Source organism: Sphaerodactylus townsendi, linkage group LG06, assembly GCF_021028975.2.
Source record: "Sphaerodactylus townsendi isolate TG3544 linkage group LG06, MPM_Stown_v2.3, whole genome shotgun sequence".
Taxonomy (NCBI): Eukaryota; Metazoa; Chordata; class Lepidosauria; order Squamata; family Sphaerodactylidae; genus Sphaerodactylus; species Sphaerodactylus townsendi.
In genome coordinates, this window is record NC_059430.1 from 51,020,140 (window position 1) to 51,033,458 (window position 13,319).

General features: G+C 38.4%; 1 protein-coding gene across 10 annotated transcripts in view; it reads left to right on the plus strand.

The window, feature by feature from the left end:
* The window catches only part of MGAT4C (MGAT4 family member C), a 485,991-nt gene that overhangs the window by 357,190 nt on the left and 115,482 nt on the right, over nucleotides 1–13,319 (plus strand). For 6 of the 10 annotated variants that reach the window (XM_048500314.1, XM_048500311.1, XM_048500313.1 and 3 more), the window contains one exon: nucleotides 10,354–10,438. The exons of the other annotated variants lie outside the window; for them this stretch is intronic. The gene's annotated coding sequence lies outside the window, so the exon portion shown is untranslated. The remainder of the gene's footprint in view (nucleotides 1–10,353; nucleotides 10,439–13,319) is intronic. 10 annotated transcript variants of the gene reach the window in all.

The following is a 13,319-nucleotide window of genomic DNA, read 5'->3' on the forward strand; positions in this document are numbered from 1 at the left end:
GCACTCCTAGCTTACCTTCTCCAGCAAGTGCCCACATGTCCCTCAGCCCAACAAAAGCCTTAGCTTGTCTTTGTGTAAGGCAGGCTCTTTGAATTAAAAAAAATTATAAAGGACCTTGGAGACTTTATCTTGCCTAACACTTGTCTCCTCCACATAGCAATGTCTACCATCCAAGATGGAATTCAATATGAGAACCCAGTTGGAACCTGCCAAAATAGACCCAGTTCCCTCTTTGTCAAGGAAATTCATTTCCTCTGTCTTCCTCTTTCCCATCCATGGGTCGCATCTTCCCTTCCTAGAGCCTCTAGGAAAATACAATCAAACCTCCCATACCACAATGTCAATTTTTAAGTGTAACATTCCAGTTAAAGTGTGAATTAGCCATTTCATTGTCTTTCTGGGAGAGCCATTTGTAATGATAAAACTTTCATAACTGGATACTTATCCAAGCAGTCTGCCAATATAGTAAAATCTCTTTTAAAACCGAGTGTGAGGTCTGGCTAGCTGCAAACTTAAAAATATTGGGGTGAATCCCCAAGGCAAAGAATCTTTCTCCACAAAGAGTCAAATGCTAAAGAAGGAAATATAGAGCTGAGTTCTGACATTTTGAAAGTGGAGTTTGGTACCACCCCCTTCTCATCTGATAGCACAGCTCCACCCACAGCTATCCCTCACTTGCTGCTTTGAGCCAGATCAAAGGAGACTTTCCTATCTTCTGACTCAAAGGACAAAGCTTCAAAAAGCCCAAAAGTTATGCTCAGAAGAAACATAAATATGTGTGGATGCTGCCACTCCCTGTGTGTAATTAGCCATTGTGAATATTCAGTTGATAACAGATGTAGATGTGCTTTTAAACCAATCTATAGAGATGATGATTGTAGATTACATTATATTAGGATTTCAGATGAACATCAAGGTTACAGGCTGTACTAAGAGCCACAAAGAGCATGTTAGAGTAATTGGTGTCATAAATACTGCTAAGATGATGGGCATTTTGGAGAGGATTGTGCTATGGAAGCAGTGGAGGCCACACTAATGGGTTTGCCCCTCCACCAGCCTAAGGAGCACCCACACCCATGGTGGAGAGTGCAAAAATATTAGTATCTCATCTCTGGTGGGCAAACCCAGAAATCTGAGATGCCACAGAGCTACGTTGGCACCTGACTGGATACCAGCACAGGTTGAGGGATGGACCAGGGTGTGAAAGAAGGCGCTTATATATTCTTTTCTGTGCTGCCACCAAAAATATTCTTTTCGCTGCCACCAAAAATAAATTTTCTTTCTATATATATAGCCCACTCAATATTGATTTTTAACGGCCACCACCTCCCTTTTGTTTGGGGAAAACACAGACACAGACAGAAATAATAAACTGGAGCGGTTTATAAGATGAACACAAAACTTAAAACTTTTATTGCTGGCTTAACAGAGGCTTCTCAGGTAATTTTGAGAGGTTTTACGCTTGTTGGTTTCTGAGAAAGTTCGCTTAAGCTTAACGGTTACAGAGAAAGATTGTTTCTTAAAGCTTAATGGTTGCAGGCACTTCACTTAAGTTACACAATGAACACTCGCAGGTGTCGCTTTACTTAAGGTTTTGTTTCAGAAAAAGATGTTTCAACAAAGATGTTTCTTTGGAGGATTCACACTCCCTCTTAAAAATAAAGTTTTCAGTCCGCTGTTCCTCACCACAAAATAAAACACCCAGTCTACGCCCAGTGGGATTCAGGCATAACAGCCTCCCTCTCCCACACTCCCAAAATCTGGCTTCTCTGCCACAGGAACTGGGCCTCCCAAGATTGGTGTTCACTGTATTGGAGGACAGACCTACAGACTTTTAGAGGTTTCCCTCACAAACAAAACACCTGAGGGTGGACACTCTCCTCCAAACTCAGGGTTTTAGGTGACTGATAAATGCATTCATCACACAGGGCATTCCCAAAGGTGGAACTGACATTAGCGCCCAGCCCTGCAGACTTACAGTGCACAAAAGTGTGACATAAGCCTGTTTGTCCTATGGAATGATTTGGGTAGCAGGAAGAATTTAAACTTTCCCTCCTTTTCATGCCACCCAAAGTCCCTGTGAAGACACCACATTGCAGTGAAGGCTGCCTCCACACAACCCTACATCTGGATTACACTGTAAGTTTTACAGTTTGTATGTCACTGGATTTTATCATTTTTCCCCTATTTTACAACTAAAATGTTAACATGGATGTGCTGTTTCTGTGTGAAGGTGATTTTTGCTTGTAAAATTTATGGACTCATATAATATACCTTTTTCCACACTCAGATTCAGTTCCTGAATTCAGTGGTAGATATTCATTAAAATTTTCACTAAAGCCAAGTTGCATGAGAAAGGCACTCTGAAAGTTGTTAAGCCTTCTGGAGTGTTATAATGAAATGCACTCCTTATTTCCATGGTAAGCAGCAGGATTATTAATAATGAACAACACCTTTCCTTTCATGAATATTTCATTGTAGAGTTCAATGATCTACAGGGGATAGCATCTGTTTTTCCATAAACAAAGAATTTAATGGCATGAATATCTTTATCTTCCTGATGGGCTGGCATGCAAAAAAAATCACTTCTAGATTTTTTACATTACAACTAACTTGTATTTTGTATAATGTTGCTAACTTTTATAATCCTGTCTTAACACATTAAATGCAAACTTCACAAAACACATCCAGGGTTGGGAATTTAGAATGAGATGTTAACTTCTTATAGCTTCACAATTGGCTTAGAGCTTTAGGGCTTGTAGTATGATTTTATTATTCAAAATTGGAAGGGCATGTAGCCATAGTGCTATTCTATTAGGGTTTTTTATATAGATAGTACTACCATTCAGAAAAAGAACAGTGAAACAGATGCAACAAAGGAAGATAAAACTATGAATGACTTGGGAAAAGTGAAATGGCATGCAGCTGCTTAATATCTCTCAGAATCCAAAATGTAGAGAGCATTCAATACACAATAGATTTAGAACAAACAGAATGAACGGTTCTTTTTCCTATGGAGCACACGTAGCCTGAATTGTCAGTAGAGTTAGTCAGTCTTTGAGTATAGATTGGGAAAAAGAACTAAACAGATAAATTGAATGTACAGTTATAAATAGGAACTGGCTGTAATTCTCAAGGAAGTATATTTCCATGCTTAGAGAATTTCCTGAAGTGTACAATTATTATTCTAGGACTACAAGTGATAGATTTTGTAACAATTTTAATCATATATTTTCTTATTTAATGTTATTCATATTTGAGAATAATTAATGGTTTTATAGAAGTTTTAAAGTTTTAATGGATTGTTATATTTATCTCGCAGTTCTTAAGTCACATATTATATGTGAACAAGATCTCCTCTGAATGCTAAGTATTTGTTATATACTGGAATTTGTATTGGTTTATTCTACGATTTATGGATGGTCTATGACTGCAATAAATAAGTTATCTATTATTCTAGGACTGAATCGCTCAGAGTAAAATGCTATTATGTTTATCCTCTATCAATACAAAATGTATGGATTAACTACTGTCTTTTGTAGAAACAGGGAAGGAACTGTGGTTTTGGTCCAGCACATGTTTTCCATGTAGAAGATACCAAATTCATTCCCTGATGTCCCTAGTTAAAGTCTCCCAGGTACCATGTATTGGGAAATATCTTTCTTTTTCAAGAGATGACCAATCAGAGTAGCCAGTTCTCAGCTAGAGGAGAAGTGATATGGTCTGTCTGCATATCATATAATTTCAAATGCAACAGTTTTTGCCAATAGTAATATTTGAAATTCCATAGTATTTTTGTACTGAGGTGTATATACGTATGTACCAGGAACTCCTATAAGTAATTATGTTTGTTCCTGTAGATATTGCCTTAGCTTCAGTATATAGTGCAAATAAAATCAGGGAAAGGACTGACAGAAATTGGGATCTTTTAGAACATGCCACCACAGAACATCTGCAGGATGTTTATCATCCAGTCCATGGAGAAATTAGTGTAGGACCCACTTATGAACTATGAACAAACTTCTTCCATTAGGATTCTTACATTTAAAAGTTCTGCAGTAGAAAAATTGCATCTCTATCTATTCTTATGTAGTTGAATTCAGTAGATATTGGAGATAAAATGTACCTCAGAATATTAGTTGTTGACAAACTGCAAAGGAAAATGAATGGGCAATGAGTGTTCCAATTCCTAGCTACTTCATAGCATATGACCAAGCATATGATGTTTGTTCAATATATTGCCATGTCTCACAAGTCTAGTGGCTATCAAAGCCACAGGTTAACAGGCATCCATCACATTTGTTGTTGCTATGTTGTTGCCACCAAGTGTATCTGGCTGACATGGTAGCCTTGCCTCAGCATTTTACTCACCCAAGCAGCAAAGGGGCCAATAGAATGGCTTATATCCATCATGGAGTGATCCAGTGTGGGCAAGAAATGGTGGTGTTTATCTTATGCTGGTCAATGTCCATAATAAAGAATGATTCAATTTTTTATTTGAGATGGCTGTGATGCTCAGATGACAGGTGAGCATGAGTATTCAGCTGCCAGTACCAATCAGACTGAAAGCAAGATGTGCAATCATGCAAGGCTGTGGAAATGTAATCAGTCTGACTGGAAGAAGAACTAAGGGAAACCAGTTGAGAGCAGCAAAAGGTGAAGGACAAGAAGGCAGTGAGAGAAGAGCACAGAGAGAGTAAGGAGCAGGCCAAGAGTGGAGCAGTGGAGCAATAGTAGGGTATTCAAAGGAAAAAGAAATTAAATCAGGGGAAATATGGAGAGAGCAGTGGAGGTAGTGAGGGTGGAGAAAGTAGCAGAAGTTGAGAAGCCAAGGGGCAAAGGATAAAAGGAAAGAGGAGATGAAGAAGGATTGGAGAGCTATAGGAAGGAGCACAGTAGAAGATACAGGAGTATGGTGTAATAAGGATAAGAGATGGGGCAGGAGCCTGAGAAGGGAAGGTTGCATTGGATTAGAGGTAGATTCAGGTGAAGAGCAACAGCAAGCCAGAGAAGTTGTACTTGGCAAACCATTCATAAAGAAAGCTTTCACACAGCATGTATGGTGGGGTCATAGGTTGGTATGGAGAATGGGTTCAATGCGTACATATCTGTAAAAGATGCTCCCACTTACTAAATGCTGAGTGAACTGAAGAATCAATATGAAAATAAGCTTGCCAACTCTGAGTAAGGAAATATCTGGAGATTTGGGGAAGGAGTCTGGGAAGGACAGTTATAATTCTGGGAGATCTCTAAGCTGCACCTCGATACAGGCAACATTACATCTGAATAAGAGTAGGTTGACATGATAAAGTGGACTTCTTTTGTTGCCTCACCTGACAAATGCTGCTTGGACTTGCAATGTCATAGCTCTCAATTTTCATAATTATATTAAAATTACAGATAAACTCCTACTAATTATTATCTCTCGCTCATATCATATGTACCTTTGCTTTGGCATATAGAGAGACTGAAGATTTCTGTAAATAAAACAAGAATTCCAAAGGAGCAGATCTGAATCAGAATCTGAATGACTGATTATGACTGTCTTACTGTGGAGAAATGTAGCTGTTCAGCTTTGGCTTACCAAGATTCAATGGAAATTCAAATCCCAGCTGCTTAATCTCAGGGATTTTTCGCATGGACCATATCTCCTAGGATAAGGAGGTTAAACATTCTGGTTCAGCCATGACTTCCACATGGCTTCTGGGTCTAACCTGGGCCTTCCCCGCGAGATTTCCCTTATACCACGACTTTCAAAAAATTATACATTGGTGGTTCTTTTGAAAAAAAACCCCACGCTGATCCTGCTTTCATGCAAACACCGCAGGAGACAGGGCGGCTTATTTTTTCCGCCTCATGGCCTGCAGCAATCAGAATGTCAGAAAACGGGACAGTTCATGCATGCATGGCAATATTGGCAAGGAAAATGAAAGTTACCTGGGGCCATGCATAATCACCTGAGGTTCTTCCTCCCAGCCTGAATGTGCTGATGGGCTGCTGTATGGAGGGAGAAACTGAGATAGAAACATCCTGGTATGTATGATCCCGATTTTCCTCCGGAATATTTTGTCCATCCGGAAAATGCCTCAGACGCAAAGATACCACAGGAGAAAATTGTTAGCTAGCAAAGTTTGTACTAGTGTTACATTTAACATACTAAAGATGTCTTGTAGTTTAGTCAGGTTGAAATTCCACCAGTGTGTTAAATTGCTCGAAGATATGGCTATAATAAGGCCCATTTTGCAACATATTCCTTTAGAATTCAAAAGTTAATAGTGATCTTTATATTTAGTAGCACTCTCTTAAATACCACATTAGTAACCCGCATAGCACATAACTGAATTGATTATATGTGAGACTATTTTAAAAAAAGAAGGTACAGCAACTGATAATATAAAATCTGTTTAAAAGTAAACCCTCTAGTCTAGACCCATTTTCAGGCAACGATTGGGGAAGGGATGGGGGAAAAGAATCTTCCTAATGTCTGAGAATGGATTTAAATGTATCTTTCCCCACAGTACTTTAAGTTTTGCTGTATTTCAAATAGACATGCTAAACACAGAAAGATGTGTCCTGAATAAATTTGTACACTGGTTTAAAATATTTTAAGGTACAATGTATATCTCATTTGGGAAGAAAGATGACATGACATACAGCTGGATTTAAAAATATGTGTTATATTTTAATATCATTTATGTGTTGCACCTTCACTGAAGTGTTCATAATGCTTGAATATAATCAAATTTGATAAAACAACTCATGTAATACTCTAATACAGTTTTTTAAAAATGCAACCACCAGAACTACTAAAAATAACAAATTCTGAAGCACATATTTACATTTTGAAGTGGCACAAACAGCAATAATTGACAGCTGCCAAGTAAAAACAAAAGCACCACTAAACAGAAGGAGGGGAAAAAAATTATATGGCACCATATATGCAGGGAAAGGAAAATGCATTCTGTAGCTGGGTATAGTTTGGACAAGGTCTCATTACTTGTGACCACTTGCCTCTTCTTGGCTGGTGAGGGAAATTAAGATTTAGATGAAGAATGTAGTGTCCAGGGATGACAATATGGAAGCAGAAGGTCCTTTAAATTCCCAGATCTTAGGCTTTATATGTCAAAACATATTAATCACGTATGATATGCTGCCTGTAGCCCAACCTTAGGTAGATGTCTTGCCTCCACATTACAGAGTCTGTGGCTAGGTCACTCTTTTCAAGGAAGAGCTAGGCAAAGGCACTGCAGTCATAGATGAAATATTGAACATCTATATATCAGGATTTCCCACCACTCCCAAGCTGCTTACCAGTTCCTATATACCATGGTAGTATTGAACGACAGACTCTAATATGATTAACTGAATTTGTTTCCCCCATCTTTCAAATTCAGCCTGCTGGTTGACCTTGGGCAGTCACAGTTCTCTCAGAACTCTCTCTGCTCCACGTACCTCACAAGGTGTCTATTGTTGGGAGGGGAAGGGAACGTGATTGTATGCTGTTTTGGGACTCCTTAAAGATAGAGAAAAGTTGGGTATTCAGAGTATGTTGTCTCTCAATTTCATGATCATTATCAGCAAAATCCAACCCTATTTCAATCTTTGTTTCTTGGCTCAATTCTAACCCATTATTTAACCCAGAGAGTAGTTGAAAACACCTATTATAGATGTATATCCTAGACTTTCTCCCTAGAATTGAGCTTACACAGATATTCCTTTGATCCTCTCATCTACCTTCAATAGTAGAATAGATGAGAAAGGGAGTGAATCACCACAAAGCCTCCTTGTGAATTTGCTGGCAGAGTGGGTAGTAAAGTAGTAGTAGGTAGTGAATATCTGGATCATCTACTTCCAACTCCCAATCCAGCTTCTAACCATCATGCAATACTGGCTCTCAGTGGCACTATCTCTGGACTGCTTTAGTTGTATATTTTGCTGCTGAGAAAGAAGCTGGACTAGATGACCTTCAAGGTCATTTCCAACCCTAACACTCCATGGTGGAATATTACTCCATAAGATAAGTAAACTAGCATTCTATGGTATGAAAAAAAACCCAATTCCATGGTGTTTTTTCCTCAGTCTATTATTTAAGTAGAATTGGCATAAGATCAGTTAAAGTGTGAGACAAACACCTGATACTTGACAGTTCTGACCATTGCTGTAAGATACTTGGCTGACAGGAATTTTTTTTTTGTCAGGGATCAACTTGACTCAAGGAAGGACAAAAATTAAATGAATTACTTCCATGAAGGCAAAGGGCTTGCAAACACTATAGAAATAAGGCACCTGGCAAAGTCAAAATAAATATAGTGTGACAATTGTCTTGATGACTGTTGCTGCTACACTGGAACACTGATTTTGTGCCATTTGTTGTTTTTCACCAAAACTCAGAAGATTGGATTTTCATCTCTCTGTGCTCATCGCATTTTCCATTCCCTCCTCCTGCTTCCAGAATGCCATTAGGCAACAATATCTGTTCAGAACAATCCATCATATCTGCACGAGAATTTAGGATTTTTATGGATGATAATGATGTGGAGTTAAGAAATGATGTGGAGTTAAGAAACTGTGATAGGACTGTGTATTACTTTTTTTTAAAGAGTTTATATGTATATGAATTCAAATTTATGACTCCAATATAAAGTTTTTGTTATTTTATTTATTTAAAACGTTTTATGCCATCTTTCCTCCAACATAGGGTCCCCAAAGTGGCAAATATCAAAATATTTCAGCTGAAAACTTGAACACACACACACACATACATAATAAGCAATTCAATACAAATATAAACACACAAAAACACATAACTGCTTAAGCAGGGATGAGGGGCAGTAACCGCTACTAGGGGTATGCTAAACAGAACAAAACAAAAATTCTCCACTCATTGGAAGGATACAGAAATTGAAGGAGATACAGGAATCTTTTTGGAGAGGAATCTGTCCCAGTCTCAACTCCAAAAGTCAGTCCAGTAGTATCAAAAGATGTAAAAAAAAGTCCAGGACAATTAATGGGGTCCACCTCTTAGTTCAGATAATTCACCAGAGTGATCAAAACATTTCAGTCCCACCACCAGGTCTGAAAACAGACTGGAACAGATTTAAACAATCCACAATTCAGGAATCTCTGAAGGTGGCCAGGTACTTCTTGGTTAATGACCTTGCTGAAGAAATCTACATTTGAGACTAGATGGTACTTATTCAAGTCTGCTGAATCCAGAGTTCATTTCCTTAGGAGTTCTGACACAAGTGCCCAAGGCAAGGGCAAACACCTCCTCTCCACTGTAACTGATTACTATTGCAAAATATTAGTTTAGACATATATTGGAATACTAACAATTTGGTTAGAATCTACAAGAAACTTCCTTTTGTAAATATCTCCCTTAATGAATGATCATTGGCTAAAGCAGAGGTCCCCAATCTTTTACTGCCACAGGCACCTTTGGAATTCTGATACAGCATGGTAGGCACAGCTGTCAAATGATTGTCATGAAATGGTTGCTGCTTGAGGTAGAGCCATCCACTAAATAGTGGCCACATTGAAAACCCTTATACTATGGAGGCAGCTGCTTCCCCAAAAATTTTTTTTTAAAAAATTGGCACAGTCAATCTAAACTCCAGTGGCCAATCAGAAGCCTTGCTGGAGGAAGGTCCGCCTGATCTCCCCTCCCCGCCCCCATTTTATAAAAAAATATCTATCATGTACCAGGAAAGATTTCAGTGGGTACCATGGTGTCCACAGGCACCATGTTGGAGACCGTGGTCTAGAGCTATGATCATTTCCCCATGGAATAAATTCATTTCAGCAGCTCCTGAACAGAGAAACCCCAGGTTATTTTTTCACTTAGGTTTTTGGATGATAACCCCTGCACACACAAATTCAGAATTATGGATGAGTAAAGAATTATATTTATTGTCTAGTCATAATGGTGTTAATAACAGAAACAACCATACAATTCAATCCTTTGTGGGCCTTGTGAATATATTCAGCAACCAGAGTGTATTCCAATAATGGTGCATACATAGCATAGCATAAGCCTGGTGGCTTCCTTTCTGAAAGAAAAACCATGTTGCAGAAAATTGACTGGCTTTGGGAAAGAAAAGGGGCAGAGATGCCTTGGCCTTACTCCATTTGCTGTCTCTTGACTTTATGTAACTCCCTCACCCCATCTACTTTTCACCTGAGAAGATGTATGGTTAAAAAAGAAAATGCATTTGGAATTGCATTATCTGCAGGAGGAAGGAAGAATTAACAGCAGTTTTGAGATAGGTAGGAAATTTCAAAACCATTTTCTGAATGTTATTTCTCCACTCTAGATGCTTTCCTTAAGATGCTTCTCTCCCCCTCCCCCCCCAGGGATTCTCAACACAAACTCACATTTGAAATGCCACAGAAGGGAAAACAGCCTGAGAAGAAAGAATTTCTGGGAGGAAAGTAACAGGTAAAAAAAAGTTTCATCATAACATAAAGTTTGCCACTGTTTTGCTCCAAATCCTTTATCCAAAACTGTTTTTTCCTAGGAAAAATACCCTTCCACCCTTTTTACAATGTTTGCATATAGAGAGTAGTTTGGGTATAAATTCTTAATTCAGCTAACTTCTAAAGTGGTGTCCATGAAAATAGAGAGTATAAATATAATTCTTTGAGATATTAAGCAGAATGTTTTCCTTTAGGAAGCAAGACTAATTATCTTGGGTAGTGGATGTTATGGATGTGCAGATAAAAAAAAGTTATTTTTGAGAGCTCAATATCAGGGAGTGAAAAACATATCCATTCCTGGTTTTCAAGTTTCAAGTTTTGTATTTGGATCCAAATCCTCCCCCCCCCCCAAAAAAAATTTGGATAATATATCGGCTTCATTATTCCCTATGAGGAATCTTTCTGTAGGATTGGAGGGGATTTATCTTTGAGGAAATTGTGGAAGAGATGCTAATACCTGTCATTTAAATAATTCCCCAAATTTAACCAACCACTGATGTGTTCTCAGTCATCTTCTACTGATAGTGGTGGGGGAATTCCTTGCTTTCTCCAGGGCAAAGGATAGCCAAAGACATAAGGGAAACCAAAGTAACCCCTGGCCTCTCAAAGCAGGCAGAACCAACAAGCCCAAACCAGCAATGCAGGGAATCGCAGCATAACCACAGGGCAATGTGGAAATCCTAACATGACACATGTACAGCTTGAGAATCAAACTCAATGTCAAACCAGAGAATTGTTCATGTCAAACCAAATAGGACTGCTATTGCAAGCCAAACAAATGTGAAATCAGAGAACTTTAGCTAATGTGCAACCTCAGAATCAAGGGCAATATCACACCAAAGAATCCCCTCAAAAAGCAATTCTGGCACATAGCAACTTGCAGAAAGAATATAATGTTGCAGGACTAACAAAATAAATTTAAAAGGACAGAACCAAAGCCAAATCAACCTGGCAAGCCAATAATGCAGATAACATCTAAAGACACAAATAGATCTGGAAAATTCTAATAAGGGTGTGTGTGTGTGTGTGTGTGTGTGTGTGTGTGTTCATACTACAGATATCTGAATGTTCATCCCCAGTAAGTTTAGGTCTCTTTCACTGTGTTTATTCTGTTTTATCTGATCCTGGGAAAACCCAAGAATGGTGACCACCCTGATTGTACAAATTATTCCCTTGATAAAATGATGAATACCCTTCTCCTTAATTCCCTTGATAGCATCTCTTATTCTGAGGTGATCATTGCCAGGATAAGCAAGTGTTACCTGAAATGTTTATAACCCTGGCTGAATTTTAAAACTTTTATTAAAATATTTATTTGAAAACAGAAAATCAAAAAGGTGCAAATGATAATTTAAAAAAACACTAAACGTTATGGAAAACTCTGCAAAAGTCAATACAAAAGTGACAGGGAACTGTTTCCCTCTGGCTTGTTTCTGACCTAAAATATATACTTTTTTTCCAGCAAGTATTTTGATTTGAGTGGCAGCAACATGCAAATTCTATTTAATGAAAGTACTATGCTGCCAAGTGATAATTGGCTACTCCACAACTGCAGAAAAATGTCTGGTTTTTTTCTTTGCACTACCCATTTTTCTTTGCACTACCAAATGCCCAGAAACATTATCCTAATCCATGTGGTTCTCAAAAGTTGAGCCCTTGAAAATTACAGGATAGCAATTTTTTATGACCTGAATATTTGAATAGATAATATGGGATTATTCCACTACTCAAGGGAATTAGAACACATGAGAATTATAAATATGAATTGGTGAATGTGGTTTCTAAGGAAAATTGCATTAAAGTATTGTACAGGTGGCGTTGTACACCTAAAAGATGAAAAAAAAGTTTAAAAATGTATGACCTTAGTATTGCAAGAAGGAGGTTGTAGCATACTATGATAAGAAGTGGCAGTGTGAAACAGTGAAGGTAAATTAAGAATAAATCCATAAAATACTAAATAAGTTACTAGATATATGGTCTTTGAAGGAGCCAGTTGTTGGTTTTGGGAAGGCGAAAGAGGGGGAAGGGAGGAAATAAAAGCCAAAGGAAAAAGAGGAAGCCAATAAAAGGATGGGATGGTTACAAAGTTCTTTCCACTGCCATCCCTAATTGGGATTTGGGCTGGGAGGGTAAAGCATGCTGGACCCATTCCCATTAGATCTGAGATATTTATAACTAGCATTGGGGGTGGGGTAGAGAAATAAGACTTGCAGCAAATTGTACATCCTGTGAACTTTCCACTAAAATACTTCCTTCCCCATGATCTCCCTAGCAATTTAACCGGGGAAACCTTGGAGCTGATAGTAAATCCTGCTGGTTGACTGCTCCAAGCCGTCTCCACAACAGAAATTGGGTGATAGGGAATGCTGGCTGCTCCATTAACATCCCATTGTGGGGGGGGGGGTTGGTGAGGGGGCAAATGAACGCTAGTGGAAGAACAGGAGGAGGATGGAATTCTCCCTCTGACTCCCCACAGCACTATCCTTGCAGGCTAGGGTAAGGTTACTGTCCCAGCAAAAGTTCTTTAACCCTCAAAGACAGCTGCAAATGTGGAAACAGACTCACTTTTGCCGCCATTGTTGGGCAAGTGGAAGTGCTCCCCACTTTGTGACTTCCAAGAATATTTGTTTTACAACCATTTTTTAAAAAGTAACTTTCTTCTGAAAGTTTTGGATATGAGCTGTATTTCTTGCATGTTTCTCCTTCCAGAATAAAATAAACTGTAAAACTATTATTACTATTTTATAAATGGTTTCTTATTGCCTATTTTCCTCCTGTTACATCCTAATTTACTTTGCTATTATTGCTGACTTTCTCCTAGAGAATTGTCAGATAAAGCTACT